The 6,507-nt window shown below is 29.3% G+C and overlaps 1 long non-coding RNA gene across 1 annotated transcript; it reads right to left on the bottom strand.

Annotated features, from left to right (window-relative positions):
• Window positions 1-3,939: 3,939 nt before the first annotated feature.
• On the bottom strand, window positions 3,940-4,275 carry LOC124539428. The gene is made up of 2 exons (XR_006967024.1): window positions 4,195-4,275; window positions 3,940-4,000 (listed from the first exon to the last, which is right to left on the bottom strand). It is a non-coding gene; the product is annotated as an uncharacterized LOC124539428 (long non-coding RNA).
• Between the last annotated feature and the right edge of the window lie 2,232 nt (window positions 4,276-6,507).

The raw sequence follows: 6,507 nt of genomic DNA, 5'->3' as shown, positions 1-6,507 counted from the left end.
ATAATGAAAGTAATTTTTAGACTTTGCCTCTTTATATTAATGAAATAAAAATTGTCAAATAAAATAAGCTGTACATTAAGTTTATTTCAACTGACTTGACACTTAATTAATTAATATGAAAAACTTCATTGTGAAGTCAGAAAAGTATAATTAAAAGAAAAAATAAATCGTAACAAATATATCGATAAATATATATAATGACTAGACATCACTAGTTAGAAATACAAGAGCGACTTAAAGGTAGCAAGACGGATAGCGTCGACCACTCCATTTTCATAATTTTATCTTTTTACTTTCATTCCATCAGTTTTATAGGATGCTTTATAATCGCTGGCAAAGTAAATTATAATAGCACAAAGCTAGTAGCAGAGTTAACAGGAAAACTAACCAGGCATTAAAACTACAAAGAATATTATAAAAACAACATTTTCATACGTAATTTAATGTATCTTACATCTGAGTGTGACGTCAGTAGGGTAAATTTTAAGCAACGTACCGCATATGTCTCTTGTATAATACCTATGAATCCCTCTAATTGTGAAAACCGCATGAAAATCAGTAGTTTTGGAGTTTATCACGAACATACAGACAGACAGGCAAGTTGTTCTACCGCCAAATAACAGTACTCAGTATTGTTGTGTTCCGGTCTGAAGGGTGAGTGAGCCAGTGTAACTACTGGCACAAGGGTCATAACATCTTAGTTCACAAGGTTGCACATTGACGATGTAAGGAATAGTTAATATTTCTAACAGCGTCATTGCCTATGGGCGATGGTGACCACTTACCATCAGGTGGTCCTTATGCTCGTCCGCCGACCTATACCATAAAAAAAGGCGCGGACGGGGTACTTTGTTTTATAATATGCACTGATTTATGTCGAAGCATCAAAAATTTAATTAGGATTTATTTATTTTTTTATCGTACATGCTGGCAACATCAATATGAAGTAAATACGTGACAGCGGAAAAGTCATATTTGATGGAATATCGAAAGAAAATATATTACGAACTTGAACGGCTAGGCTTGTATTTCTAATATCGTCATATCTGATAACGAATTGATGACTTATTTCTCTTCTCATCGTAATTTAAAAGATAACCTTTTTGATGCTTCGACATATAAATAGCGTAAGCGTATATACAGTTAGTATAATTAAATAAGCCAGTAGAAAGTATAATATTTATTTATTTCAGGTTTTATTTTTATATTATTGCCCCGAAGTTTACATATCAAATCTTTTACAATAATTTTTAAAAATGTCGTTCCATGCGCGACTTTCTCTTGTTTTTTTAATAATCCGTTTTCGCGGGAAAACATCTTGTATTATTTTATACAGCCATACCAGTTCTAAAATCGATTACACTTTTACGAAAACGGATACACTAAAAAAATATGAGTTTATTAAATATATAATTATAATATAAATGTATTAGCATAAAGAATTATTTCTAACAGTATAGATTTGTAAGTATATATCTCTCTAGGACAAATATAATCTTTGGCACTATTGGGCACAAACATTATAAACCTTCACACTCTATCGAATACGTCAAATTGAATTTGTTTTAAAATGACCAGGGCCCTGATTCTGTATGCCACAATTCGTAACGAGTCAAAATGAGTGACGTAATAACAAACTAAGAAACGCAAACGTGTTTTCTTAACACGCCGAGTTTTGTTTTCTTAAAATGGTATTCTGTATGCCATAAGAGAATTTGTCTATGCTTTTTCGAGAGATTTCACAAAGTACATTCCAATTCATTTCCGTTATCTTAATAAAATTTTACCGGTTTTTTTCTACGTAAATTTATTGATTTCTATTGATCTAAAGGCATATATTTTAGCATAAAATACTACGAAAACTTTTATATTTATAAGGGCTATCGAAAAAAACGTAATATACTCGAATTAATACAAATATTTAAAAAATTAAAGCAATAAATTTTTTTTAAGTTAGTTGTTCGGAACGTATTGAAAAGAAGACATACGTCATTGTTAACAATAATTGACAAATTAAACGTAAACATGTCATAGTAATTGTATTTATTTACTAAAAGAAATGTTTTCTTAAATCTTCATTAAATTCGTCATAGCAAACGATCGAATTGATCGGAGCGATATGATATTGACATGAAATGGATGCACAGTCGATTCGAGGCACATCTTTAACTTTTCGACTTTCGTTAACGTATTGAATATTAATAATTCGTTTTCCATATTATACTGAAATACGAACTGAAAATATTTCAGTATATTGTTTAAAAGCAGCATTATAGCAGCAGTAATATAGTTATCTATAAAGGTAAGAGATATTATACCTAGAATTCAATTTATTGAAGTACCTATCTTAAATCTAACCTTAATATATAGCACATTTCTTTTAGGTACTAAACACTATTTTTTCTGCATAAGGACTGTAATCAAAGGATTAGGCAGTGCCTGCTAAGCTTTCCTTGGACACACTAACATTAGATGATAAGTTGAAGAAGGGAAGAACAACTACAGAATACTTAAGTGTCCAAAGCCAACCTTACACATGCCTTGGTCTGAAATCAACTGAGGATGAGAATAAAATGGAAGCTATTTTATATCAAGCATTTTTAAATAATTATGTAACTTCTAAAGAACTGAAAGATTACTTTGTAATGTAAAAATATTACAAGTATTGTTTATGAAATATTAAGTACCAAATCATTTCAAAAAAGGATATTCGATGTTTATATCAGATTAGAATTAGTTTTATGAATATTATTCTTATGCAAATAAATATATTTAAAGTCAAATTTATTTTTTCTGATTGTTTCATTAATATGTTTTAAATATTTATCTTATACATAAGTAAAATAAAAGTAATAGCTTATTGGAATTATTTTATTACTTCTCAATATGTTAATAATTAGATAAATAGGTAATGTGAAATTGGAATTAATCAATACAGTTACAAAATTTAAAACATGAATTTGAAAGCAAAGAAAATCATAAAATATGTACAACACAAATATATTGAAATTTATAAAATGACATAGTGTAACATATAGGAATGTTTTATTTTCAAATTTAGCATAATAATGTTTCTATCAAAATATTATTTATCTGATAATAAACCATAAAAAATAAATAATTATATTAGAAATGCAGAATTATAAAATATATTATTAAAAATCATATTTAGCTAGCACAGTGAGCTACCAAACTATTACTTTAAAAGTAAAGGAAAAGACTATATACCACAATCCTTGTTATTTCATAATATTTGCACGGGCTGATTTTACATAAATTTAAATTGATGGATTATTTAAAATATTTCTATAGTTACTTCAAATAAATAATTTACAGTATTTCTATTTATGTATATTAAATTATGTATACATTTAAAATATTCTTCTCATTTTATCATTCATCATTTACATCTAAAAGACTATTATAATTGTTTGAAAAATAATAACATTTTGAGTCTTAATATGACACAATTTTATCTCAATATCTTATAAACATTAATTTTTTTTTTAAGGATTTATTTACTTTTATTATGATAGAACTGTAGTGGCTAAGTAAACACAGATATTTTTTAGTAAAACTAGTCACCTTTTTATGAGTTTAATGTTAAATTATTTATTCACTTTCACACAGTTGTTTCAAAGTTTCTGGTATTCCTTTTTTCTGTCGATCACCACCAACTCTTATAAAAATAGTTTAACACACTGCCCATTGTTGACGTAGAAAGCCTTCTTTAGTCTCATCTTAACATTCTTGTATGGATTTTATATTGTTTAAGATTCTTAATGTTTTGATATTATTCTTCTTTTAATCACTCAATTTAGATTATAAATTTGTTAGCGAGCATTGTTAAATGTCGCAAATTAATGCACACTTCATTTTTAAAGCGAATGTGGGATTTTTAAGTCTTTCATACTCATATACGTATGGAAAAATTTTTTATTCACCTTTATGTTTTTGTAGAGTAATATGAACCAGAACACTTTTTTAACTAAATATAACTCTAAAAACCAACAAAATAATTTAGTAATCACATTAAAAACATAATATTTATTATAATTTTTATGACAAATGACAGCCACGTTTTCAAAACACGAAGATTGAAAGCGTGTAATTTTGACATTTCAAAACGAGTTAAAGACGCGATTTAAACAACCCTAGGTAAAGTTTTTGATTTGACAGTGGCATTCGGAATACCGTTTTTAGCCAAAAACGCGTCGCGAGCTCGTTACAAGCGCGTTTGCGTTTTCGGTGGCATACAGAATCAGGGCCCAGCTTATAACGAGATGTATACAAGTTGTCGATTGAGGAATTGAATTTTGCCTGAGGCACGTACGTTGTTTTCAATTCTATATGGACTTACCGCTCGCTATGAACTTATGTCGCGAATTTTAAAGACGGCTCCACACGGTATAACTTCGATTTTACATAAAAGAAAAATAAATCTTGTATTCAATAATTTAAAAATTATTAATAATTATTATTTTCATTATTAAATATGTATACAATAATCTAAGAATTTAAAAAAGGGTTTGAGTTTTCTTTAATCTCTTAGCAATTCTGTATTCTACTTCCATATATATATTGTATTTATCAATGGCAGCTAAAATATAAATACTTGTACACAATACATACAATATATTTACGTCTTATGTTTAAAACACGTATATGTAGTTATTCTTGCCCATTTATAACTGAAACAATTTTTCAAAAAAAACGGGGTACGCAATTGAATTAAAAAAATCTCATTCTTAATTTTATACAACGAAATTATTCGAAAAAAAAAATTACTGGCAGGCTATGATCTAACAATCATTTTTTAAACCAGATTCTAATTTCAAACTTATCACGCCAAAAAAAAAACTAACACGCCATAATATTAAGAATAAATTTCCATCTCGTGTAGAACGAACAGTTATAAAAATATTCCAGTGTTCGTAACATTGGATTTGTTTAGGAAATACTAGAAATATCCACAATTCCACAGTCAATCGAAGTAACGTTAGATCGTACAATATAACTTTTGTCCCGGCCGCAATATCTGTACGTTGAAATATTCCAATTCGAAATCGAGTTCATGAAATCGTTCGCCCAAAAAGGCTTTAAAAATCGTCAATTTAAAAAGAACACAGGAAGTCTTTTGCTGTGATATGTTAGCATATAGAATAAAAACAATAAATATTACATAATACTTTATAAAAAAATAATATGTAGAAAAATATGTGTAACTTTTTTAAAGTTACACATATTTTTCGTAATCAAAGTCCTTTCGGTAATATAACCGATATGAAATTACTATATATCAAAATTATAATTGAATCAAGAAATCGAGATAATTTACCATCAGTTCCTAATGAAATATTTAGACCAGGAAGATCCACGAAAAAAACTTTACGTAGACACATATAATTATAGCTATTCTAACAACGCTACGTTTAATTAGTTCGTTTTAATGATTATCTATGTAAATAGTACAAATGTGAAAGTGTATTTCTGTCTGTTAGGCTAATTCTGCTGAACTATTGAATCGGAATTGATGAAATTTGGTGTGAACGAAGCTGAACCCTAAAGAAGGATATAAGCAACTTCTAGAATATAAAACTAGTTTATTATATCCAAACGACCCCAATAGTTATTTGATTTCTTGTTCTTAAACCTTACTTTAGTGAGGTTTAAGCTAAGGGCAAATGACATGTTACTTTTTACTTTACCATTGAATAATTTCGAATGTCTTTTGAGATACTATTATAAAAGCGTGCGCAAAAGAATGGCTAAGCTTGTAGTGGAGAAACAGTAGTTCAAATGCTAAGTTTGTTCCTTGTACTAATGGTATAGACATCACTTTTTGAACTAATTGTTGCCCGCGGCTTTGCTTGCATTTTAGGGTGTTGGTTGTCACGCAAAAAAGTAGCCTATTCTTGAAGTTCAAGTTTGCGTCATACCAAGTTTCATAAAATACGGTCAGCGGTTTGGTTGTGAAAGAACGACAAACGGACAGACAGAGCTACTTTCACATTTATAATATTAATATAGATTAAATATAAAACAAACTTTGCCGCGTCCCGGCAAACGTAGTGTAGGACGTCCTCGGGCACGGTGGTGTGACGACTTACGCAAGACGGCTGGCAGGAGCTGGATGCGAGTAGCCCAAGAACGATCTCAGTGGCGTGCAATTGAAGAGGCCTATGTCCAGCAGTGGACGGAAATGGGCTGATGGATTGGATTGGATAAAACAAACTTAATATCAGTTTTTAATAAAATATTTATAATATAATTATTTTGAATATGTGACGGTAAAATTAACTCAAGAATTCCGATTTTTATCGATAAAATGATAAGTTGTGTTTGTCCAGGGAATTTAATCTAGAAACAGCAAACGGTTCTTAACATCGTTAGCGTGAACTGTCGATGGAGCTTTCAGCCACTAATGACAGCACCAGGGATGGCGCTGATTGATTGTTTAACAATTATTGTAGGCCAGAACTAACCTAAACATACATACTTTTTACA

This window comes from Vanessa cardui, chromosome 22 (assembly GCF_905220365.1).
Source record: "Vanessa cardui chromosome 22, ilVanCard2.1, whole genome shotgun sequence".
NCBI lineage: Eukaryota > Metazoa > Arthropoda > Insecta > Lepidoptera > Nymphalidae > Vanessa > Vanessa cardui.
The sequence above is the reverse complement of the archived record's forward strand: the minus strand, read 5'-3'. Positions and strand labels throughout refer to the sequence as shown.